Source organism: Ovis aries, chromosome 13 (genome assembly GCF_016772045.2).
Source record: "Ovis aries strain OAR_USU_Benz2616 breed Rambouillet chromosome 13, ARS-UI_Ramb_v3.0, whole genome shotgun sequence".
Lineage (NCBI taxonomy): Eukaryota > Metazoa > Chordata > Mammalia > Artiodactyla > Bovidae > Ovis > Ovis aries.
Genome location: NC_056066.1, coordinates 33685882 through 33712794, shown reverse-complemented (window position 1 = coordinate 33712794; position 26913 = coordinate 33685882). Strand labels below are relative to the sequence as shown.

At 38.5% G+C, this 26913-nt stretch overlaps 1 protein-coding gene across 19 annotated transcripts in view; it reads right to left on the bottom strand.

Moving 5' to 3' along the window:
* ZNF438 (zinc finger protein 438) overlaps positions 1-26913 on the bottom strand; it is a 192112-nt gene that overhangs the window by 102567 nt on the left and 62632 nt on the right. For 8 of the 19 annotated variants that reach the window (XM_027976676.3, XM_042230617.2, XM_027976681.3 and 5 more), the window contains 2 exons: positions 11641-11766; positions 11286-11333 (listed from right to left, as the gene is read on the bottom strand). The exons of 5 other annotated variants lie outside the window; for them this stretch is intronic. The gene's annotated coding sequence lies outside the window, so the exon portion shown is untranslated. Of the gene's footprint in view, positions 1-10071; positions 10256-11285; positions 11334-11640; positions 11767-26913 lie in introns of all 19 variants that reach the window. 6 more of the 19 variants (XM_060397433.1, XM_060397434.1, XM_060397431.1 and 3 more) reach the window with 2 other exon arrangements.

Below are 26913 nucleotides of genomic sequence, written 5' to 3'. Positions count from 1 at the left end.
CTACCTACAAAAGCCAGGTTTAAATTTCTGGGGAGGAAAGGGAAGAAATCTGGGGGTAAGATGAAAGTTATAGGGACTTCCCTGGTGGTCCAATGGTTAAGATTCCATGCTTCCAATGTGGGGGCTGAGTTCAATCCCTGGTCAGGGAACTAAGATCCTACATGCTGTGTTTCTTTGAAAATGTTAATAAAACTGACAAATACTTACTAAGAAAGAAAGAAAGAAAAAGCTCAAATTAACAGTATGGTATTAAAAAAAAAAAAACATTGTTAATCTGAGCTTTCTCTAGTTTATTTGAATTTAGTTTGCAGTTCTTTTTTTTTTCTTTTTTAGTTTTTTATTTTTTTAATTTTAAAATCTTTAATTCTTACAGGCGTTCCCAAACATGAACCCCCTCCCACCTCTCTCCCCATAACATCTCTGTGGGTCATCCCCATGCACCAGCCCCAAGCATGCTGTATCCTGCGTCAGACATAGACTGGCGATTCAATTCTTACATGATAGTATACATGTTAGAATGCCATTCTTAGGTTTTTGAGATGGAAAATTATACCTTATGTTGAAAACATATGCATTTAAAGTTATCCAATACTCCCTAGTGTTGGGAGTATTTACTCCCAACTTTGTGTCTCACAAGTTTTGATACTGTTCAACATACTTTGATCATGGTTGTATTTCTTTGACCCATGGATTATTTAAAAGAATACTATTTATTTTCCATGCAAATATAGGCTTTTTTATGTTTCAGTTATATATTTCTAATTTAATTCTAGGAATATATACTATATGTTATCCTTTGAAATCTGTTGAGATTTGCTTTTTGGCTTAGTACATGCTCTATTTTAGTAAAAGTTCCTTGCATGCTTGAAAAGAACGTGTATTCTGCAGTTGTTGGGAGTAATATTCTATAAATAGCAATAGGTCAAGTTAATAACCTTGTTTAAATATTCTATCACCTTACACTTTTAACACTCATGTTAAAAATCTGCTTGTATGGGATCTAATTAAAATTAAAAGCTTCTGCACAACAAAGGAAAATATAAGCAAGGTGAAAAGACAGCCTTCTGAATGGGAGAAAATAATAGCAAATGAAGCAACTGACAAACAACTAATCTCAAAAATATACAAGCAACTTATGCAGCTCAACTCCAGAAAAATAAATGACCCAATCAAAAAATGGGCCAAAGAACTAAATAGACATTTCTCCAAAGAAGACATACGGATGGCTAACAAACACATGAAAAGATGCTCAACATCACGCATTATTAGAGAAATGCAAATCAAAACCACAATGAGGTACCACTTCACACCAGTCAGAATGGCTGCGATCCAAAAATCTGCAAGCAATAAATGCTGGAGAGGGTGTGGAGAAAAGGGAACCCTCCTACACTGTTGGTGGGAATGCAAACTAGTACAGCCACTATGGAGAACAGTGTGGAGATTCCTTAAAAAATTGCAAATAGAACTACCTTATGACCCAGCAATCCCACTGCTGGGCATACACACCGAGGAAACCAGAATTGAAAGAGACACATGTACCCCAATGTTCATCGCAGCACTGTTTATAATAGCCAGGACATGGAAACAACCTAGATGTCCATCAGCAGATGAATGGATAAGAAAGCTGTGGTACATATACACAATGGAGTATTACTCAGCCGTTAAAAAGAATTCATTTGAATCAGTTCTGATGAGATGGATGAAACTGGAGCCGATTATACAGAGTGAAGTAAGCCAGAAAGAAAAACACCAATACAGTATACTAACACATATATATGGAATTTAGGAAGATGGCAATGACGACCCTGTATGCAAGACAGGGAAAGAGACACAGATGTGTATAACGGACTTTTGGACTCAGAGGGAGAGGGAGAGGGTGGGATGATTTGGGAGAATGACATTCTAACATGTATACTATCATGTGAATTGAATCGCCAGTCTATGTCTGACGCAGGATGCAGCATGCTTGGGGCTGGTGCATGGGGATGACCCAGAAAGATGTTAGGGGGAGGGAGGTGGGAGGGGGGTTCATGTTTGGGAATGCATGTAAGAATTAAAGATTTTAAAATTAAAAAAAAAAAATCTGCTTGTTACACTAGTGGTTGAAAGAGGTTGCAAAATTCTCCAACTATGATTTGTCTGTTCTCCTTTTTGTCCTGTCAATTTTAGCTTTACGTATTTTCAAGTTATGCTGTTAGGAACATATAAATTTAGCACTGTTCTGTCTTCCTACTGAATTAATCATTTATCATTATAGAGCATTCCATAATTCATTCTTCTTAAGGACTACTCTGTCTGATATTAACATATAAGATTTCCTTTAGTCAGTATTTGTTACAGTGTACTTTTTATTTTTTCCCATATTCTTTTATGTGAAATATGTCTTAACTATACATTGTTGTCTTTTTTAAAAAATCTAGTCCAAAAATTTCTGGTTTTAATTGGAAGCAGCAGCCTATTTACATGTAATTTAATTATACTTAAAGACACTTTCATGTTATTACTTTTCTATTCATTCCTTCTGTTCTTTTTCCTTTATTTATTCTTCTTTTTTTGATACTCGATTTTTAAAATTATTTTACCTTTGGTAAACTTTTTGTTTAAACATCTTTGTAATATTTCTAGCAATTATCTTAGAGATTAAAAATACTTCCTTGATTTCAGATGACTTTTACCACTTCCTGGGTGAGACAAAAAAATGTTAGTTTAACTTCATTTACACCTACTGGCCCTTTGTTCCACTGATTTTAAATATTTTATTTCTACTTATGTTTAAAGCCCCACAAAACATTAATATTGTTGCTTTCAATGGTCTGAAATATTTTATATTTATTCATAGGCTTTCCTAGGTGCCTCATTTTTCCTGAGGTTCTATGGCTCATCTGGGATCACCTTTCTTCAGACTGAATAACTTCCTTTAGTATTATTGCACTATCGGTCTACTCGTGATAAAATCTCCCATCTTTTGTCTAAAAACATTTTTATTCTGCCTTCATTAAAAACATATTTTTGCTGGGTACAGAGCTGCAGGTTGGCAGTATTTTTCCTTTCTGCATGTGTTTACAGATGTCATTCCTTAATGTTCTGATTTTAATAATGTCTGTAGGACAGTCAGCCACCTTACTGCTGTTCCTTTGAAGGTAGTGGGGCTTATTTTTTTGATTGTTTCAAGATTTTTTCTTTATACCTGGTTTTTACAAGTCTCACCAAGTTGTACCTACATGTGATTTTCTTCATATTAATCTTGCTTGGGGTTCACTAAGTTTCCTGTGCTCCTTGAATTTGTGTATTACTATCGTTAATCAGTTTGGAAAACCTCTGGTCATTATTTTCTCAAATACTGCTTTTCTCATTCTCTCCTCCGGGGACTCCAACCACATGTATGTTAGATGAAGTGACTTGATCCTATGTCTCCTAAGCTGTTTTGCTCTTTCCATTCTTTTTCCTTTCCGAGATTGTACATTTTCCCACTGAACTGACCTTTAGTTCACTAGTTCTAGTTATTTATTTTCTGTTGTGCCCACTTTGCTCTTAAACGTAAATCTTAATTTCAGATGTCATATTTTTCAGCCCTAGGATATCCATTTGACTATTTTTTTAATATTTCCACCTTTCTGTTAATATTGTTCATCTTTTCATCCATTTTTCTAACTGCTTCATTTCCTTTAGCACATTTACAACAACTATAAAATCTTCGTTTGGTAACTTCCAGGTCTGTGTCACTGGCAGATCTGCTTCTATTTATCTTCTTTGAACATATATATATATATTTTTACTTTTCACATGTCATATAACATTTTACTGTATTCTCAATATTTTGAATGTAGTAGCCATAAAACTGTGGCTGACATTATTTTCTCCCAGTGAGGGTTCATCCTTCCCTCTGTTAGACTGGTAGGGTAAGGAGCTGTTCACCTCAATCTAATTATTTTACTTCTGGTATAAAACATCTCAAAGGTGAAATTAATTGTGTTTATTGCAGCTGCACCCTAACCCTACCACAAAGAGTCTGTCTCCTAAGCACTGTAAGACTGCAGAAGACATCACTGCATATTTCCAGCTCATCTTCCCAACCTCCCATCCTTTCTCAAGGCTCCGTAAACAACCTATGGGGGAAAACCAGCTGTGTGTCTGAAGCCTCGCTAGGTTCCAGTTCAATATGCCAGACTATGTGATCACCAAAACTTCCACGGTTTCTCTTTTCCCTCATAGAGTCTCACTTATACAGCAAGCTTGATCCTTAGCCAGTGTTCATTTTGAGCAAACACACTTAGGAAAGAGGACTTCTAGCAGTTTCATCTCATAGGTGCTCTTCCATTTTTATTACTTCAGTTCATTTAGTATTCTTTCCATTCATAAGCTCTAAGGTCTTCAAAAATACGACTGTGCTTGAGTGACACAAATATTTTGAAACTCCTCGCATTGAGAAGTGGGTATAAATGTACTTCCCAAGCTTTGAATCTGAATGGCCTCTTTGACCAATAAAATATGGTGGCTATGACAAGACACCAGTTTTTGGGTCTAGAACTTAAGAGACATGGACAATTTTAACCTCTTATATCTAGGAATATATGGAAGGCACTGAACTGCCACTAAAGAGAGCCAACTAATCTGATTGATTAAAAAACAAAAAAACAGCTTTTGTTTTCACCAATTTTTCTTCATTATTTGTCTGTTTTATAATATTCTATTTTATTGATTTCTATTTCTTGTTTTCTACCTTCAACTTACTTTCGGTTCATTTTAATTTTCCAGCTTCTAAAAGTGAAAGCTTAGATAACTGGTTTTAGACCTTTCTTCTTTTTTACTATCTGTATCTTAAAGCTATACATTTTCCTCTAATCACAGCTTTTGCTGTATAAGTATTATTCCCATGTATTTTCATTTTTCATTGAGTTTAAAATATTTTCTACTTTTTCTTGTGATTTCATGGAATCATGCTTTATTTAAAAGTGTACTATTTAATTTCTAAATATTTGGGGAAGGAATTCTAGATATTCTATTGCTATTCATTTCTAATATAATTTAGAAATAGTGAAAGAACATGTCCTGCATACTTTTAATCTTTTAAAATATACTGAGACTTGTTTTATGATCTAACATATGACCTACCTTGATGAAAATTTCATGTGTACTTGAAAAGAATGTATATCTTCTATTGCTGAGTGCAACATTCTATAAATGTCAATTAACTCCAACTGGTTAACAGTGTTGTTCCAGATTTCTTTTTTATTAATATTCCACCTACTTATAAATCAAATGCTGAGAGAGAAGTGTTTGAGACTAACTACAACTATAGTTTTGCCTATTTATCCTTTATGTTCAAGGATAACAAGGCAGAATATGTCACCATGCTTACTTAACATATATGCAGAGTACATCATGCAAAACACCAAGCTGGTTGAAGCACAAGCTGGAATTAGGATTGCGAGGAGAAATATTAATAACCTCAGATACGCAGATGACACCATTCTTATGGCAGAAAGTGAAAAGGAATTAAAGAGACTCTTGATGAAGGTGAAAGAGGAGAGTGAAAAAAGCTGGCTAAAAAGTCAACTCAAAAAATGGCTCTGTACCAGTCTAGAGAGGTGGGATGGGAGGGAGATAGGAGGGAAGTTCAAAAGGGAGGGGATATATGTACACCTAGGATTCATGTTGCAGTTTGACAGAAAACAACAAAATTCTGTAAAGCAATTATCCTTCAATAAAAAATAAATACATTTTTAAAAATTGGAAAAAAAAAAAAAAACCACCGAAGACCATGGGCATGCGGTCCCATCACTTCGTGGTAAACAGATGGAGAAAAATTGGCAGATTTTATTTTCTTGGGCTCCAAAGTCACTTTGGACAGTGACTGCAGCCATGAAATTAAAAGATGCTTGCTTCTTGGAAGAAAAGCTATGACAAATCTAGGCAGTGTATTCAAAAGCAGAGACATTTCTTTGCTGACAAAGATCCGTAGAGTCAAAGCTATGGTTTTTCCAGTAGTCACGTATGGATGTGAGAGTTGGACCACAGAGACGGCTGAGCACTTAAAAAAAGATGCCTTCGAATAGTGGCACAGCAGAAGACTTTTGAGAGTCCCTTGGAGAGCAAGGAGATCAAACCAGTCAATCCTAAATTGAATATTCATTGAAAGGACTGATGCTGAAGCTCCAACACTTTGGCCACCTGATGCAAAGAGCCAACTCATCAGAAAATATCTTGATGCTGGGAAAGACTGAAGGCAGCAGGAGAAGGGGATGACAGAGGATGAGATGGTTGGATGGTATCACTAACTCAATGGACACGAGTTTGAGCAAACTCTGGGAGATGGTGTAGGACAGGGAAGCCTGGTGTGCTGCAGTCCATGGGGTTACAAAGAGTCAGACATGACTGAGCGACTGAACAACATCCTTTACGTTCTGTCAATTTTTACTTTAAGTATTTTGAAGCTCTGTTAATGGACTCATAGATATTTAGGATTGTTATGTGTTTTTGATAGATTGATTTATCATTATGAAATATCTCTCAATATTACTAGTAATAGTCTTTGTTCTGAAGCCTATGTTGTTGTAATTAATATAGCCAATCCAGTTTTCTTAGTGATTAGTGTTTGCATGGTATATCTTCTTCAATTCTTTTACTTATAATTTGTGTTCATATTTGAATAGGATTTCTTATGAACAATATGTAGTTAGTAGGTCTTGCTTTTTTATCTAGCCTGATGATCTGTCTTCAGAGCATTTAAATCATTTATACGTAATGTAACTATTTATATGGCTGAATCTGAAATAATCACCTTGTTATTTTCTAATCTATTCTTTGTTTCCTTTTCACATTTTTTCTTGCCTTATCTGTGACTGAATATTTTTTAGTATTTCACTTTATCTTCCCTGTTGGCTTATTAGATGTACCTGTTTCTTTTGCAATTTTATTGCTCTGGTGTTTAAACTACAGAGCTTTAACTTACCACAACCTAAGTTTTAATAATATTTTGGACTTCCCTGGTGACTCAGACAATTTTATCACTTCAGAATTAAGAATTTTACAACAAAAGATACCTATTCCTTTCTTCCTGTCTTTTGTGCTACTGTTACCATCATTTAACTATAGTAAGACTGTCACCCTGGAGAAGGTAGGTGTAGGCACTCTGGCTGACAGCCTCAGCCAAAATTAGTTTTTGAATGATTCTTATCAAAGTACCAGAAATGTAAATATGCAGCTGTCTTAGAGACTCGCAGCCAGCTCATCCTCCAGGTGAATGCCACCAACTAACCTCAGCTGATGCTACATGGAGAAGAATAACCACCAGCTGAGCCTGCCCTTTGCACTGACTTACAGACTGTGAAGTACAACAAAATGACTGTTTTTCTAAGACTGTTAAGTTTTTAGTTAATTTAAAACAGAATTAGATAACCATAACAGATACTGGCACATGGAAGTGGGGGCTCTGTAATAAAAATCTTAAAATACTGACATTGGCTTTGGGACCAAGTGGTGAACAGAAACAGGGAGGTCCTTAAAAACACTGTTAATGAAAACCTGAAGGACATTAGTGAAAATGTTCAGTTCAGTTCAGTCACTCAGTTGTGTCCGACTCTTTGCAACCCCATGAATCGCAGCACGCCAGGCCTCCCTGTCCATCACCAACTCCCGGAGTTCACTCAGACTCACGTCCATAAAGTCAGTGATGCCATCCAGCCATCTCATCCTCAGTCGTCCCCTTCTCCTCCTGCCCCCAATCCATCCCAGCATCAGAGTCTTTTCCAATGAGTCAACTCTTCGCATGAGGTGGCCAAAGTACTGGAGTTTCAGCTTTAGCATCATTCCTCCCAAAGAAATCCCAGGGCTAATCTTCAGGATGGACTGGTTGGATCTCCTTGCAGTCCAAGGGTTAACAGATGGAGAAATGACACGGTGGTGGAAAATGTGCAACACTATTCTTTGCATAAAACAGAAAAGAGAAAACGTGCCCAATAAAGTGGTAGACTTGGCTAAGGAGATTGCCAGGCAGAGGGTCAAAGTATTAGTCTCTTTTAGTCTAGTGTAACATGGGATTCAAAGAGAAAGATAAGTTAACGAAAGAACTCTTCCATTTTCGAGCAGAATTTAGAGCTAACAAAAGAATCATTTCACTTTCAGGAATTTAAGGAGCCAGGACTTGCTCTTTTCTAAAACAAAACATTTTCTCATCCCCATTCTGCCCAGACAGAAAACTAAGATACAGCTTCAAAGTAAAAAGTCAAGTTTAGGGCTCTCTCAGTAAAGCATGGTTTTGGGACAAAAATTTCTAGAGTGTGACTATAAAATGCCATCATGATTACATGTTGTATCTAATTCAGTTCTAAGAATCTTAAGAGTGTGTGCCTCATAAGACTATCTTTTCTAGATAAAAAACCTGTAGGAATCCTGAGTGTGTCCCTTTTGGACTCTTTCAAACAGAAAAGCTTCACAGAATCTTACGGGTATCATCTTATAATGCCTTTACTCACAGTCTGAAGTAGAAAAAAACATATCTCAAAACAAATGTGAATGTGGCTTCTGTCTAACAGAGTGGACTATAATTTGATACACAGGAATTTCACAAAGTTTTTAAAAGAATTATGTCAGATAGGGCTGACAGGAGCAGAAAGAAAAAAAAACTGAAAAGATGCCTCTGAACTCTCAAATTTCTACAAGCAGGAAGCAAGGCTGGCAAGACTACCCAGTTGTAAACGTGAACCATTTTTTATATAAAATGATGGATGACTCAGAGTTGCTAGGGTGAAGTCAGGACCCATGGATAATCATTTCCAGGGAGTAAAAATAATGTTAGTAAAGAAATGACAGCATTAGGATTTCAAAATTACTATGAACCAGTGAAAGCTATGCACCTCTTGCTTCCTGATTCTGAGGGAAATGCTTATTGCAGCGATTCTATGTCTGCCTCTCTAATATATGCTGAATAAATAACTTGTCTCTGGAGGCAACTACACCAGGCGAGCTTCCTGCACATTTGGACCTGACTTAAATGACAAGGTCCTGGACCTGAAGCTTGAGAGTAAAGCCACAGAGGGATGACAACTTTGGATTCTCGGAAGGGGCTGAGTACATTTAAAATATAAGAAGAATGTAAATCATCTGTGGCCAGAGGGTAAACTGTAGTAGAGTAAGATGGCCACACATTCTCTGATACCTCTTCCACTGAGAGGCCACTCTATGTCCCATCTCATTGAAACTGGCGGGGGGAGGGGGGGTGCTCTGGCACTGCTTTGACCAACACAATATGGTAGAAGTGATGTGGGGCCAGTTTCCAGTTTTAGACCTTCCTCTATAGCACCATCCTTCCGATCGCTTGGAAAATTCTCTCTAGGAGTCCTAAGCCACAGCAGAACAAGTCTGACTCCCTTGAGACTCTGCTAAAAAGGCCGTATAGACACATCTTCTACCTTCGTCCACATATCATATATGTGCATAAAGATATCCTAGATCCTCCAGAGCATCTAATACATCTACCAAATGGATACCATCCAGTGATCTTAGTCAGTGCAATGCGGAACAGAAAAATTACCCAACAGAGACTTGTCTGAACTCCCAACCCACAGAACCATGAGCTATCCAGAACAAACCACTCAGTGCTGGGGCAATTAATTATGTAATAAAAGATCACTAAAATAATGTTATTTTGTAATTTACCTAGGCTGTTGCAGGACTCACAATGTCCTGTGTCTAGCCTCTACTACCAAACTGGAAAAGGAAGCCTAAACCCAGAGTAAGCTCAGAAGTAATCTGCAAAGTTCATTTTAAGGTAATATTATTTGTTAGAGATAAAAAGGCCAATATTCTCAGAGATACTATAAAACAATTTTCCAAACATGACAAACTTCAACCAAGTTGCTGCAATGAAAACCAACCGTTTTCATCTTACTAAATAAGCTACTGTTCATATATAATTAAGCCAAAAGATGCACACACAGGTTGTCGTTTAGTTCATGTAACAAATGCTTATTTAGACACTTACTCATGATTAAAACACAACAAGAATTACAAATATAAAATTAACACCAGTCTCATGGAGAAGGCAATGGCACCCCACTCCAGTACTCTTGCCTGGAAAATCCCATGCACAGAGGAGCCTGGTAGGCTGCAGTCCATGGGGTCACTAAGAGTCGGACACGACTGAGCGACTTCACTTTCACTTTTCACTTCCATGCATTGGAGAAGGAAATGGCAACGCACTCCAGTGTTCTTGCTTGGAGAATCCCAGGGACAGAGGAGCCCGGTGGGCTGCCGTCTATGGGGTCACACAGAGTCGGACACAACTGAAGCGACTTAGCGGCAATAGCAGCAGTAGTAGTCTCAAGCAGTGATTTAAAAAGAGAACATAGAGAAGTACTGGTGTATTAACATAAATTACAAAGTCCAGACCAGGTAGTGGCTGTTGCTAAGGGGATAACATGTACGTATAATACACACGTGTATGTGTATGTGCCTGCTGACATTCCTATCTTTGTGAACAGGAGAGTGCCTGGTGCCAGTGTGTGCATATGTGCCCGTGTGCTCAGTCTCTTTGCAACCCCATGGACTGTAGCCCATCAGGCTCCTCTGTTCATGGGATTCTCCAGGTAAGAATACTGGAATGAGTTGCCATGCCTTTCTCCAGGGTGTCTTCCTGACCCAGGGACTGAACCTGCATCTCCTGCATCTAATGCACTGAAAGAGGATTCACCTGATTCTCATTCAGGCCTCTCAGCCCATAACCATTCTGATGGCCTTAAGCTGACTGGTGTAAAGCACCTATTTGTGGAGAAGCCTAGACTTGAGGTGGCAGAACCAAGGTTGTACACATCTTTGCAGAACACATGGTACCAGGCACGATGCTGTGTATGTCATCATTCTCTAAGTATCTCTAAGTATTTGTCCACTGATTAACATTACTGTTCAGTGCTCTAGGATGGTCCTAAGGAATAACTATTTGGGAGAAAATATAAGCATTCTTCCATGATTAGAATAATAAATGGGCTTACTGGTTTTAGGAAATATTAACAGACTATAATTTAAGTAATTTGTGACTAAATGTCATTTTTCTCTATGACTGAGCAGTGCCACAGTTAGCAAGCCAGGTGGAAAGCACTTACAGACTTGGACACAGACTGTTGTGAGGAATTAACTGTCTAATAACAAAAAACTCTGAACAGGATCTATCATTAGAGACTAATTGGAAAAGTGAGAGTTAAACTATTAGACATATGCTTAATGACACACACACAGACCAATTTAGAATCTACAAAAGTAATGTCTACTTCACATTTATTCAAACAAACCTCTACTGAAAGCCGTCCATGTGACAGGCTACCTCAGGCTCTGGGAAACTGAAAGGAGAATGAGAAACAACGAGTCACACTGGCTTTCTAAGGCAGATCCAAACGAAATCAATCTAAAAATTCCTCTACTTGTCTCCATGGGAAACCATGGATAAGGTGCACAGAAAATATTTTATCTCATTACCTGAAGCCATGCAAATAGTCTACTTTGGCCTAAACACCAGCAAACTTTAATTATCCTAGAAACTCCTTCAAAGAGACATTGTTTCATTTCTGTCCAGCCCTGAGTCCTTAGGTTCCCAAGTTGGATGATGGGAACATGGCAATGTGCTCCAAGCAACAGGAGCAGACTTACCCTGAGCTGCATTAGAGGGAAGCTCCTCAGGATGAGGCCAGGGCTGGAATAGGTTCTGTGTCCCTATCCACCAGTAGCTGCTGACACATACAGTGCTTCACAGGAACATGTCATTTGCTTCCAAAACTTTAGGGAGAAAGGGAAAAATAGAAAACCTTTTGCCAACAACAAAAATGTACATTTTAAAAGTTGTGGAACAAATGAGCTGCTATATACTTTAAAAACCAGATAAAAAGTAGAAAATAAATACCACCCTACACTCAGCTACTACCTCCTGAATTGAACTGAAGCAAAAATGTTGCCATTTCAGCTAAGTGGCTTTACATGAGGTAACTTAAAACACTACCGATCATGTAAGTTAAAAGTAAGATGGTGGCATCAAAATCTACCCTTTTCCAATCAGAACCCACTTTTCAAATGTGCTTTTAGAAGGAAAAATGTAATCTCCACTAGATCCAAAGGGGTTTGGTTTACCTAGAAATTCACCAGTCCAGGAATCAGAAGATTTTTAAATCTAATTTGACAACAGATTTGGTTGTTGACTACTAATGTGAATCTTAAAACTAATCCGTTAGTGCTCTGTTCTTGTTTTAAATCAAAGGCATTTCTTCTGGGCTGCAAATTAACAAGAACAGCTAGCCTATCGCATGGACCAAGAAGGGGTTTCTGATCTTTAGAAGCAGGAGGTCCGCCTACATACATGATCACCTGGGACAAACTTGGCTAGCGCAAACTGGTGAGAAGGTTATAGGAGCCTGGGAATGTTTAACATCAAGAGAGGAATTACAGCTCAGTAAGATCAGAGGGAATTACACAGGAAATGTGAACAGTAACCCTTTCATATCTCCGTGCCCGCTCCCACTGCTTGTGTGATAAATGAGGTCCTGCAGCCACCCAGCTATGTGAATACACAAGCCAACTGCAGAGGGGGCCTGGGAAAAAGCTATTTTATACACACACATACACACACACACAGAGCACAGCATAAATTTATGATGACATGATAAAATCATGTCCCTCCAGAAAAAAAGCCTTTAGCCTTTCTAACTGCCACATATGCACTCCATCACTGCCTTATCCAACAAGGGCCTTAAGTAAAAGTCCCAAAGAAACTTGAAGAATCAGGCGGGGGTGGGGAGGATGGAAGATTTGGCAGACTCTTCACAAGTAGGGAAACGTGGCTCCTCTGAAGCTGACCAAACAAACAGGTCTCCACCCTGGCTTATGTTTAAACATCTTGTTCCTAGTCAGTCTGTAGGGAAAACATTCTTTCCACAATAAATAATATGCAATCAAATCGGAAAATTCTTACCCCATCCTTTATCTACTCTCTGTAGAAGTTTCTTCTGTATTGTAAGCCAGAAGCTTAGAGAATTCAACTGATTGCAAACTATTTTTTTAAGGAGTTGCTTAAGTATAGTCAAGGCATATTAAAATACTTCTGGTTGCTAATTATGGAAAAGCAAGTGTGACTTGCAGATTCTGGACTCCTTCAGAGAGCCCCCCTGGTTAGGATCTCAAGAAGCAAAGCTACTCTAGCCACAACTGCCTCTGAAAAAGGAGGAAATGTTCAGCTTCTATAAATAGGTGAGTCTGAAAGAGATTCATTAAAAAATAAAACAACAAACAACTAAAAAACCCCATGGTGCTCAAGACAGTAAGAATATGTAGGGGAAGTAAAATAAAATGAAGGGGAAAAGTGCTATCTTCAGTGGGCTAAGTCTAAAGTATGGAATGGAATTTTAAAGGTTACTCTGAAATAAGATTTCACTTTTTCCATTGGTATAACCAGGTTAGGGACGGTCTGCCACAAAGAGTAGGTCAAGAAACCAATGAAAGTGAATACAGAGATGACAAAGCAAATCACCAATGAAAATTAAAAGGCTTGGGTTTTTGGAACTATTCAGAAGAGGGAACAGTAAAACCAGAGAATTTTTTTTTCAGCAATGTGCCTCCTCCAAAGCACACATATCTTCCTCAAGCAGCAAACTATACCAGTAGTGATCCTGTATGGTGACTGGTGGGCTTTCCTGATGGCTCAGTGGTAAAGAATCTGCCTGCCAATGCAGGAGATGTGGGTTCCATTCCTGGGTCGGGAAGATCCCCTGCAGAAGTAAATGTCAACCTGCTCCAATCTTCTCACCTAAAAAATCCCATGGACTGGCAGGCTGCAGTCAAAAGGGTCACTTGAAAGGGTCACAAAGAGTCAGATACACACACACACAAGACTGAGTGGCAGGTCACACACACACGCAGAACACCCACACAGGACACACACACACAGTGAATGGCAGGTCACTCAAAGAGCAACGGAGATTTTCACAGCCTCTAAGCAAGGATCAGTTCTCATCACAGCCTAGACCAAATGAAAAATCAATGGCACTCTCTGCTCATCCAGAATTGAGAGCTGACTTGGAAGGTCTCTTCATCATTTTAACCCTATGTCTCCTTCTGACAAACATAAAAACCTCATGCCTTCTTTGAATGTTGAGATTTGAGGATAACTTAAGTGTTGCAACCAAAAAGACGACACAGCAAGGTAATTTCTGATGGTTTTTTCAAACCATGTTCTACTGCAACAGAATTTATTAACAAATACTTTCCTATATAGACATATTAACACCTGTTTACTTTTCAAGACAAAAAGGCCAAAATATTTACAAACACTATGTATTAATTACAATGGAAAGATATTTATTGGGACCCTGGGTATGTCTCTTCTCCTTGAGTTACTGCAGATGATCTTTTCAGTTCTTACACTAGGCCTGAAGAAATGCTGGTTTTACTTCAATGTTTGTTTAGGCCTTCCCTGGTAGCTCAGACAGTAAAGAAATCTGCCTGCTATGCAGGAGATTTGGGTTCGATCCCTGGGTCAGGAAGATTCCCTGGGGAAGGGAATGGCTACCCACTCCAGTATTCTTGCCTAGAGAATCCCATGGGCAGAGAAGTCTGGTGGGCTACAGTCCATGGGGTTGCAAAGAGTCAGACACGACTAAACAACTAACACTTCCACGTTCACCAATAGGGCCCCAGCTCCTACCCTGAAGATCACAGAGCTCTGATACAGTGCTCTCTTCCGTGGAATAAAGGACAGAGGAAAGCAGGTTACATTCTCAGGACAGAGGCAACAGTGAAAAGGCAAACTGCAGGTGACCTCGACAACATTCAGATGACAAAATGACAGAGGCATCACCCGATATTTGCACGTTCACACAACGCATCACAATGTATAAGACACTTCAAGAAACTTCACCCCAGTTTTACCAAGTGGATATTAAGAAGAAGAGGGCAACAGAGGATGAGACGGCTGGATAGCATTGCTGATTCAATGGACATGAACTTGGGTGAACTCTGAGAGATAGTGAGGGACACAGAAGCCTGGCGTGCTGCAGCCCATGGGGTCACAAAGAATCAACACGACTTAGCAACTGAACACCACAAGTGGATATTATTATCATTTCATTGAAATATCACTAAGTGGCCTTTTCAAGGTTCCCCAGCTAGTTGAGCAGCAGAGCTGAGATCTAAACCTTCTGACAGCTGTCCCAGATAGTGAAGATCTTTGTCAAGAAATCTTGAAAATATCTTTATCCAAATTCTAAAGTCAGACTACACAAAATAAGCAGATTTTTTTTTTTATCAACCCACCCAACAACCACTCCCTGTCTACAAACTGCCATAAAAATGATCAGACTCTCTGCAACTGTAGCCTTTTACCAGGATGGCCAAGAGCATAGTGAAAAGCATCTTTCAAAATTTAACCTCTGTGAATACCCTATGACTGATTCACATTGATGTACAGCATAAACCAACAAAGCAACTATCCTTCAAGCAAAAATAAATTAATTTAAAAAAAAATCCTGCTCACACCTAGGACTTGTATCCTATAATTGACTCCCAAATAAGGACATCATCACAGGCATGGGCTCTGAGAATCATTAACTACTGAGGCAATGTCTGGGGTGTCTGTTCTTCATTTAGGATGAGTCAAACATGACACACGTACGACCAGCTCATGCCTGGAAGGTGAGCATACCCCCAGCCTCTGGCTTAGCAGAGACACATACCTCTGGGGCTGGCTGGAGAGACCAATGGCACAGAAGAACAAATCTCACAGAAATAAAAGTTATATTCTTAACAAATAAAAGCAATCATTCTATTTTATTTTTGAAGTTGTACTAAAGAATGATGATTAAATTACATTAGTATGTTAATGTAAATGTGAGATAGAATAACATTGGAATTTTACTCATATAAAATCAGTTTTTACTCATCTCTGTAGCCATAAAATTAAAAGATGCTTATTCCTTGGAAGAAAAGTTATGACCAACCTAGACAGCATATTGAAAAGCAGAGACATTGCCAACAAAGGTCCGTCTAGTCAAGGCTATGGTTTTTCCAGTGGTCATATATGGATGCGAGAGTTGGACTGTGAAGAAAGCTGAGTGCTGAAGAATTGATGCTTTTGAACTGTGGTGTCGGAGAAGACTCTTGAGAGTCCCTTGGACTGCAAGGAGATCCAACCAGTCCATTCTAAAGGAGATCAGCCCTAGGTGTTCCTTGGAAGGAATGATGCTAAAGCTGAAACTCCAGTACTCTGGCTGCCTCATGCGAAGAGTTGACTCATTGGAAAAGACTCTGATGCTGGGAGGGACTGGGGGCAGGAGGAAAAGGGGATGACAGAGGATGAGACGGCTGGATGGCATCACTGACTCGATGGACGTGAGTCTGAGTGAACTCCGGGAGATGGTGATGGACAGGGAGGCTTGGCATGCTGCGATTCATGGGGTTGCAAAGAGTCAGACACGACTGAGCGACTGAGCTGACTGAAGCCTATTATGAAGATTGGGAGACAAACACGTGAAAAATGCTAAACATCTTGCCTAGCACATAGTAGCTACTCAGTGAATGTCAGCTGTGATCAGCAACATTACTGCTGTGAAAACCAAAAGATATAATGGAAAGTCACACTTCAGTGAACCAGCAAAACATAATACATTTGCGGGTTATTTTTTAACATCTACACAAAACACAAGTATCTCTTCTAGACATACAAATACATGTATATAAGTATTCAGAACAAGATTTAGAAGAATAAATGGCAAGAGATGACCCTGGGACTGAGATGGTCAAAGGTAACTTAAATCTGATGTTTAAGGCTTTAAAAAATTTATGTATTCCTTGTATCAATAAAATTAAAGAAACCAAAATAGAATAATAAAATTATACAAAGTATTATTATATTCTCTTCAATCGCATAGCTGATTTCAGTATTACATGAAAAAGTTTATTTTATTTGTAGATAGGGTCCAAGTGAGGTTCTAAAGCTCCTGTTCTTTTCTAACACCATTCAAGCTTTATACCACAGACTGCTTTCAACAATCTTCCTAATGATAGTCCTGTTCACCAAACTGAAAATAACTGTGCAAAAAAAAAAAACAAAAAACCTTCCTTACAATTTTATTAACTTTTAAAACCATTCAATGTATTTAATTAAGATCCAAGGAGGCTTTCAATATCCAAGAAGCCATACATCAAAACAGCTTTCCATAAAACGACTACCTTTTTGCCTCACATTTTGTGTGTGTTTATATCTCATAAACTACATACAGAAAGTCAAGTTGTGGATTCACTCTAAGGCCAAAGAGTTGCCTACTTAAAATCATCATAACAATTTCCAATGTCTTGAGGGTTGCTCTAATTAAAAACCTCTCCTCCTAGGCTCTTCCTAACTTCTAATTCTTTGTCTGTACCATTTTGATGCTGGTTTTAAAATTCTAACTTTCCTTCTCATTCACAATAATAACTTTGACTTTTTCATCCCATTCTTCTTCCTCCAGATCACCTAAATGGGAGCCTGTAAACTGTACGCAAACCAGGTCACAAAAGCTCTTATTAACTTCCTCATAGGAGCAAATAGCAGGCCTCCTGTGGTTCAGGCATGGAAGGACCACAGGCCCAACGGGCTGGGACCCTGCAATTTACAAATCCAGCTTATAAATTAAAGACCTTTAGCGCTGTAAAAAGGGACAGACATTTCAACAGATGAGAAGACAGAGAAAGCAGCCTCTTATTTGACCAGGAGGACATTAAGGCTGAACAGAAATCCCCACCTCAACGAGCTGTGGATTCAGTGTTTGTGGGAGGTAATGTGATCTCTTTTAGATATATTTATAATTCAAGTAAGCCTTTCTCTGTAAATAAATGGGGGATAGTATTTGATCAAAAGGGATTTTTTTTTCTTTTTTTTAATTAATTTATTTTTTTATTTTACAATACTGTATTGGTTTTGCCATACACTGACATGAGTCCGCCACGGGTGTACATGAGTTCTTTCTATAATTTCAAATAAAAAATTCTAGGTATAATTTGTATATACATACTGCGAAAATTCTTAAAGAGATGGGACTATCAAACCACCTTACCTGCCTCCTAAGAAACAAGTAGGCAGGTCAAGAAACAACAGTTAAAATTGGATATGGAACAACGGACTGGTTCAAAACTGAGAAAAGAGTATGTCAAGGCTGTATACTGTCACCCTGCTTATTTAACTTATATGCAGGGTAACATCATGCGAAATGCTAGGCTGGATGAAGCTCAAGCTGGAATCAAGATTGCTGGGTGAAATATCAATAACCTCAGATATGCAGGTGACACCACCCTTATGGCAGAAAGCTAAAAGGAACTATAAAGGCTCTTAAAGAGAGTGAAAGAGGAGAATGAAACAGCTGGCTTAAAACTCAACACTCAAGAAATGAAGATCATGGCATTCGTCCCATCACTTCATGGCAAATAGGAAACAGTGGAAACAGTGACAGATTTTATTTTCTTAGGCTCCAAAATCACTGCAGGTAGTGAATACAGCCATGAAATTAAAAGATGCTTGCTCCTTGGAAGAAAAACTATGACAAACCTAGATGGTGTATTAAAACACAGAGACATCACTTTGCCAACCAAGGTCCGTCTAGTCAAATCTATGGTTTTTCCAGTAGCCAAACATGGAGAGTTGGACCATAAAGAAGGCTGAATGCCAAAGAATTGATGCTTTCAAATTATGGTGCTGGAGAAGATTCTTGAGAGTCCCATGGACTGCAAAGAGATCTAGCCAATCAATCCTAAAGGAAATCAACCCTGAATATTCATTAGAAAGACTGATGCTGAAGCTGAAGCTCCAATACTTTGGTCACCTGATTCGAAGAGCCCACTAACTGGAAAAGATGCTAATGTTGGGAAAGATTGAAGGCAGAAGGGGGCGACAGAGAATGAGATGGTTGGATGGCATCACCGACTCAATGGACATGAGTTTGAGCAAACTCTGAGAGATAGTGAAGGACAGGGAAGCTTGGTGTGCTGCAATCCATGGGGGTCTCAAACAGCTGGACATGACTTGGCAACAGAACAACAAGTTGTTATCTGTAAAGCACTAGACTATGCCCAACACAAAGCAAAGCACTGTATAATTCCAGGCTATTATTTTTAACATCAGAAATGTGTACCTCTGGGGCCAGAAAGTTAATGAGCACAGCTTACAACAACCACTGAAGGAACAGGTGCCTTGAGACTGCTTAGTTCTTCTCTTAGAGCAGGTTCAAATTTCCCACATCATTCTCTCCTGTGCATTCGAACTACTGATGTCTTCCTACATGTCTCTGCACAACTGGTGCTCTGCATACCTGGTGAGGCATCTCACTGTGAATTCTAAATGTCTTGAGAACAGAGACTCTATCTACTTCACCTGTAGTCTCAACATCTAATGCAGCATCTCCAGAGTAGCTGCTCTATAAAACCCAGTGGAAACATAGTATTAGCCACCTATCCATCAGCTTCGTTCAAGTTCACCTCCTGTGAACAGAGGCAACTGAATGTTGGTCTCTGCACCCCAGAGGACTACCACACAGTGGCACTTAATAAAAGCCTACCATCTACATTTTATTTGACTTATTCACAGCATCTATTTACTGAAACAAAATGCATTTCTGAAATGAAAGGATTCTCTTTTTTTCTCTCCCAGAAGCTCTTCATAGAGCGGGAAATAAAACTTTTCAATAACTTTTTAGTCCTCAGAGTGATGACTACAGCAAAGAGAAGCAATGATCTTTTCTCCACACTGTTCTGGATGGCGCCTTTGTGGGAATCATCCTCCAGAACTGAGCCAAAACAAAGCCCTTCTTCAGAAACAGTCACCCTTTGACAGTTGCACAGATTTCATTCAGTCAGTGCTGTGTCCTTGCTCTTTCACAATTGTGACATATTCATTATCTGAAAACTCTCTCTGCCCACCCTACTTGTGATCATGTCCAGCTCAGTTTTTGACAAAAAGCCAGCTTGGGCGGCTCCCTGTTGCTGACCTTGTGAAACAAGATTTCAGTGTGAACAGCTTTTGGACCACTTAGGAGTTCATCAATGAAGGATCTTCACTGTGACCTTCAGGTCTGATGGCTGCTTGTGAGACAAGCTGGGACCTGGGACCCTTTGCTACAGACAGGGCTCACACCTGGACAAAAGTCTCCTCAAGCCACAAAATACAAAAAAAACTATAAGGGACTAAAAATAACTGTGTGCATGCATAGCTAGGGCAAATTATGGGCAAGAAGATACACAAAGACCAAAAAGAACCCAACTACCACTTCTGAGGAGCCAGAAGCAACAGCAGGGTGTTGGGACCAAAAGCAGGGTACTGCACACATGTTCCCTGCATGCAATACCACCAAAGGGGTGGGCAAAACACCCAAGCCATCCCTCTGGCCCAACTCCTGGACCTGCTGCCCCTACCCTCACCCCATATAAGGAACTAGTTCAACCCACCTCAGGAAGCAAGCAAGGGCACATGTTATTTTCTCTGCCCTCAGCTGTAGCAGGGGGCCCAATAAAGCCTTGCTTGAATTTCTCATCTAGCCTCTTATCAACTTCTGTTGATTCAGAAAGGCCAAAAATCATGGTCAGTAACAGCTGAAGGTCACTCGGCGGATCTATCTCCCAGGACCCTCAGTCTCAAGACACACACACACACACCAGGGACAAAGGCAAGAACCTTCTGGGAGTCTAAATAAATATCTTAGTTTTCTCAGGGAAAGATGGCAATTTCACATTCCTCTGAGTCATTCTATCACCAGATTACTTCCAGGTGTTGTAAGTGGGACAGTCCACCACAACGTGTGTCACTTGCTAATATTAGGTTAGGTCATAAGTACACGAGTCACACATGATCCTTCTAGTTCTCCTTACTCAAGGTAGTAAGAGAAGTGATTTATTCCTCTTGACTACAAGATGAAATGAAGCTGACTTCCCTGCTTAAATGAAATTAAAAATAAAAATGCTGTCAAGTGGAAATTCCCTGGTTATCCCTGGTGCCCTGGTCAGGCGTGGAGTTTCAAGGTTAGAAAGCATCTTGGAGAGTCATCTTTCTCATTTAACAGATCGAGCCTGAGGCCCAGAAGAGCTGAGAGGTTTGCCATGGTCACAAAGGCAAACAGAACCAAAGCTAGAATAACAGGCTTCCTGCCGCCTCAGCCCATTTGCTTTCCACATACCACACAGACATGAGTCGCTGGCCAAGAACTTCACCCTGACCCGCAGCCCTGGAGAGACTGTTCTCAGCTTCCCCTCATTCCCTGCATCTTGGTAGTCCAGCTACATAATTATCATTTAAAAAAAAAATATGAGAAAGACAAGTCTTCCCTCACAAAGTAACTTAGCAACATCACTATTTTCTTAAAGATATTATCCCTTGCAACTGCTACAGGCTTGTTCCCTCCACATGATTTCCAAGACAAGGCTGCATGTCCTCCAAGTGCCACTTCCCTAAATAGTCCTCAAGTATATTCTGAAAAACATGAGAAAGCCCCACACACAAGCACACTTATTATAGAGACAGAATGGAGATGACATCCACTTGAGAAGGTCAAGGGCTAGGAGCATCCAAGGTAGGGAAAGAGCCTATCAGAGTGTTGAGCACAAGGACAGACTCTGACGCTGAGCAAACATTGGTGAGCATGTAAACGCCATGCCCTGTGCTGTGGATACAGTAACTGACAGGGACAGCACAGAAATCAAGATCATTGGTAAATAATACTCCCCACCCATCACCATGAAATCCATTATATTTAATCATCCCAAACACAGTCTCATCAAGTATAAAATTTGATATATTAACTTCAGATTTGAATTTTTTCAATTTCTTTCTCCCTCTGGTCTGATAAGCAGGGAAATGGTCTGAAGGTGGGCAATAATGAAAAGAAAGAGTCTTTTTAAGCTATAATACAGAAGCAGATCAAGAAAATGAGTATTAGTGTAATATGGCACAATAGCATAATGACTTTCTTAAAATTCACTTTGATATACACTTGGAAAACAATGGCAATTCATTTAAAGTTGTGACAATATTAGGGTTTTCATGATTTTTATATGTATAAAATTATAACTATAAAGGTTAACCAAATGAATATTTTATAAATTATCAAAATTACAACTTAATAACAGTCTGAGATAAAAATCTCAGATATTAATGAAAACTGAGAAACAGAGAAGTACACCTTATTAACCTGGAGAAGGAAATGGCAACCGGCTCCAGTCTTCTTGCTGGAGAACCCCATGGAGGGAGGAGCCTGGCAGGCCAGAGTCCACAGGGTCACAGAGAGCCGGACATAGCTGAAGCGATTAAGCACACACGCATGCCAGCCCTATTAAATTCCTCACTTCCTACTGAGAGACAACAGAGGATACCACCTCACTCCTGACAGGTATGGCAGGGACAGCACAGAAAACAAGATCTCTCGTAAATAATGTTCCCTACCATCACCATGAAATCCATTATATTTAATAATCCCAAACACAGTCTCATCAAATATAAAATTTGATGTATTAATTTCAAGTTTCGTTTTTATTCAATTTCTTTTTCCCCCTGGAAAAATCTATATAGGTACTATATAGATTTAAGGTTTCAAAAAAATCTTAAAAAATAATATTTCAAAGCAGGCAAAATTCAAAACCAAATTAAACAAAAACAAAATTTAAATCAAACAGTAAAAAGTCTAAAACATAATGGAAAAATCAAAGACATTATAACAAAAACAAGATCAATGAAATAAAATCAATTAAAGATGAATTTTGATAATAAATATAAATGAGTTATAATATCTGTTAAAAGACAAAGGTTCTTTCCAATAGGTTAAAAAATCCAACCATGCTCCAGTTATAGAAAACATATCTTAAAGAAATCACAGAAAGATAAATAAAGGATAAATATAAATAAAGATAAAGGATAGATATAGTAAGAAATATAGGGACATATAAACTAAAGTAGCATATTAATGTTAGCTAAAACACAAAGCAAAAGATATAAATTAGGGAAAAAGTCACATTATTCTGATAAAAGGTACAATCTTCAACTGAGCTGCTGACAATTAAATAACTCATGAACACAGATATCAGAACAGACAGAAATATAAAGAAAAATTAATGGAAGAAATCACTGATTTATATCTTTAATTCTTTGACAGATCAGATAAAAAATAACTATAGGAAAGTTAAGCAACACAATAAATAAATATTTTGGTATCTTACAAAGAAGGCAACTTCTTTAAAAAGATCTGTGGAATCTTACCAAAATCGATCATAAATTAGTCCATAAAGACATTTAAAAATTAGAAAAGCTGAATGCTGTGTCTCCATTTACTAATAATTAGTACCTACAGTTTAAAAGTAACTCATAAATTTGAGAAACACTCTCCTAAATAACTACTGGGTCAAAAAGAACTATTGGCATGAAATCATATACTATTTTAGAAATTATTTTACTTGAGAATACACACCAAAACATATTAGCTATAATCAAACAGCACACAGAGAAAAACTTAAAAATCTTAAATGCTTTCCAATTTGTCTTAGGGTATAAACTTCCTGCCATAACAGAAAGACTCAAAAATACAACAGCCAAAATTAGAGACTTTTCTTTTTCCTGTCCCAGTGTGGGGTACAAGGAGAGGTGTGTGTCACAAGATCATTCAGGGACCCAGGCTGGCTCTATCAACTTCCACGTGGCTTCCATCTCTGGATTGACATAGTCTGCTATGCCTGATATTACATCTTAGCCAGCAGGAAAGGAAAAGACAAAATCTAGATTAAGCGGCTTGTCCTTAATGACGTAACCTTTAACACATTACCAGTCACCTCTCCTTAGTCCAAAGCCATACCCTGCTGCAAGAGAAGCAGAGAAATGTTGCCTTTAGAAGGACAGCCATGTATGTGCTCAGGCAAAATCTAGGAGTTCTATTCCTAAAAGCAAGAACAGAGTCCAAGGGACACAGGAGTATCATCCACATATTCTTATCAGTTAAAAAAAAAAAAAGAACAATAAAAGAAAACCAAGAGTGGACTGTTCATAATTACTTCATTCAACTGGATTCTTCTTAGTGCCAAAGATATTACCAAATATCAATTAAAGAAATTAAAAGGGTATGTCAATGAATTCTAAGGATGCTAGGGTCCCATTCCAATATATCAAATCATAGGTTAACTAAACTGATTTATCTACTCTCTTTTCATGTTTAAGGATATTTAACTCATGCATTATTATTTATATTGTATATACTGGTTTATCTAAATGGAATTTTTGGGTCAACTCAGCCTTACACAGAGGTCTTCTAACATTAGACAGAAGTTAACCTTTTGTTGGGCTTCCCTCATAGCTCAGTTGGTAGAGAATTTGTCTGCAATGCAGAAGACCTGGGTTCGATTCCTGAGTTGGGAAGATCCCCTAGAGAAGGAAATGGCAAGCACTCCAGTACTTTTGCCTGGAGAATCCCATTGACAGAGGAGTCTGGCAGGCTGCTGTCCATGGGGTCACAAGAGCTGGACACAACTTAGCAACTAAACCATTACCAACAACCTTTTGTTAGTAAAATAACTTTCAAATTTTTGGAATTTTTTCAAAACAACATTATTGAGGTATAGCTTATATACAGTAAAATATGTACATTTTTAGTGTACATTTCAGTGAATTTTATAAACACATATATAGCCATATAATCACCACCGCAGTCAGAATATAGAACACATTGACCAAACTGAAAGGTCCTCTTGCGCCTCATCCAAGTCAATCACACTCCAGTTTCAGCTGCAAACGACAATGTGTCTGTTTATTGTCACGACAGATTAAATTTTTTTCCCTAGCATTTTTGGTATAATAGTTGTGGGTAGTAAATGGAATCACAGAGCTTGTATTCTTTTGTGTCTGGCTTATTGAACTCAGCATGTTTCTGAGATTCATTCATGTTGCTAAGTATTACTACCTTAAGTTCTGAGTAGTATACCCCTGCATAGATATGCCACAACATGTTCATCCATTTACTACCTGATGGAATTTAACTTGCTTCCAGCTTGAGGCTATTATGAATAAACCTGCTATGGACATTCCTGTACAAGTATGTGTTTAAACATGTCTCATTTCTCTTAGGTAAACATTTAGTAGAAAATTGTTGGATCATGCAGTATTAATATGCTTAACTTTATAACACACTGCCGAACTGTTTAAATGGTTTATCATTTAGATTTCCTACCAGCAAAATATGAAACGTCCATTCTAACACTTTTTCTTTTGAGTATTGGCTATTCTGATGAATATCCGATGGTATCTCATTGTTTGGGTTTATATTATTCTGATGTCTAATGATGCTGAAGACCTTTTCCTATGCAAAACTGGCCATTTGTTATTTTCTTATGCCTAGATTTCTAATTGGGCTGTCATATAACTAATGAGCTCTAAGAGTTCTTTATATATTCTGGCCACAAGTCATCTGTCAGGTATATGTATTGTGAATATATTTTCTCTGTTTACAGATTGCCTTTTCATTTTCTTAACAATGTCTCTGGAAGAACAGAAGTTTTAAATTTTGATGGAGTCCCATTTGTCAATTTTTCTTTTATGGTTCATGCATTTTGGGCCCCCCAAAAATCTCTGCCTATCCCAAGTTCACGAATATTTTCTCCTGCAATTTTTTCTTGAAGTTTTATAGTGTCAGTCTTTTATATTTAGATCCATGATTCTTTTCAAGTTATTTTTATATACAGAAGAAGTAAGGGTTGAGGTTAATTTTTTTACATTGAATATTCAGGTGTTCCAGTACCGTATGTTAAAAAGACTATCTTGTCCCCATTGAATTAACTTGGCATCAGTGTCAGAAGTAGTCAGCTGACCATTACTAGTGTGCATCTATTTCTGGATTCTCTATTTTATTCCATTGACATATATGTTTACCTTAGACAAACACTGGCTTCATCACTGTAGCTTTAAAGAAGGACCTTTAAAATGCAGAGGAAGTCCTGAGATTAGGTACTAGAAACCTTCCAATATTGTTCTTGTAAATTTTTTTTCTTTTTTCAGGTCCATTGTATTTTGATATAAACATTAACTTTCAATTTCTAATTTTTCATTGCTGGTATATAAAATTACAATTGATTTTGTGTATCTTGGTTATACCTGGTAGCTCAGCTGGTAAAGAAACCTTCTGCAATGCGGGAGACCCGGGTTCAATTCCTAGGTTGGGAAGATCCACTGGAGAGGAAGATAAGCTACCCACTCTAGTATCCTTATGCTTCCCTGGTGGCTCAGCTGGTAAAGAATCCACCCACAATGCGGGAGACCTGGGTTCGATCCCTGGGTTGGGAAGATCCCCTGGAGAAGAAGGGAAAGGCTATCCACTCCAGGATTCTGGCCTGAAGAATTCCATGGACTGTACAGTCCCCATGGACTACATATACCCCTGCATAGCCCATAGGGTCGCAAAGAGTTAAACATGACCAAGCAACTTTCACTTCATTTGTGTATCTGCTTTGTGTCCTTCAAGCTTGCTAAATTCAATGACAAATACTAGCGGTTTTTTGGAGTTTCTTAGCATTTTCTCTATATGTGATCATATTGTCTACAAATAAAGACCTTTTATTTCTATGCTGCCAATATGTATGTCATTCGCTTCTTTGTATTGCCTGTTACAATACAGGCAATAACAGGCAATATAATATATAATAATTCTCCATTATAGAATTAGATGGTGGCTCAGATGGTCAAGAATCTGCTTGCAATGCAGGAGATTAAGGTTTGATCCCTGGGTCAGGAAGATCCCCTGGAGAAGGGCATGGCAACCCACTCCAATATTCTTGCCTGGAGAATACCATGGGCAGAGGAGCCTGATGGGCCACAGTCCATGGGGTCGCAAAGAGTCGGACATGACTGAGCAACTTAGCAGCAGCAGTGTGGTGGAGATGGGCATACTTTTT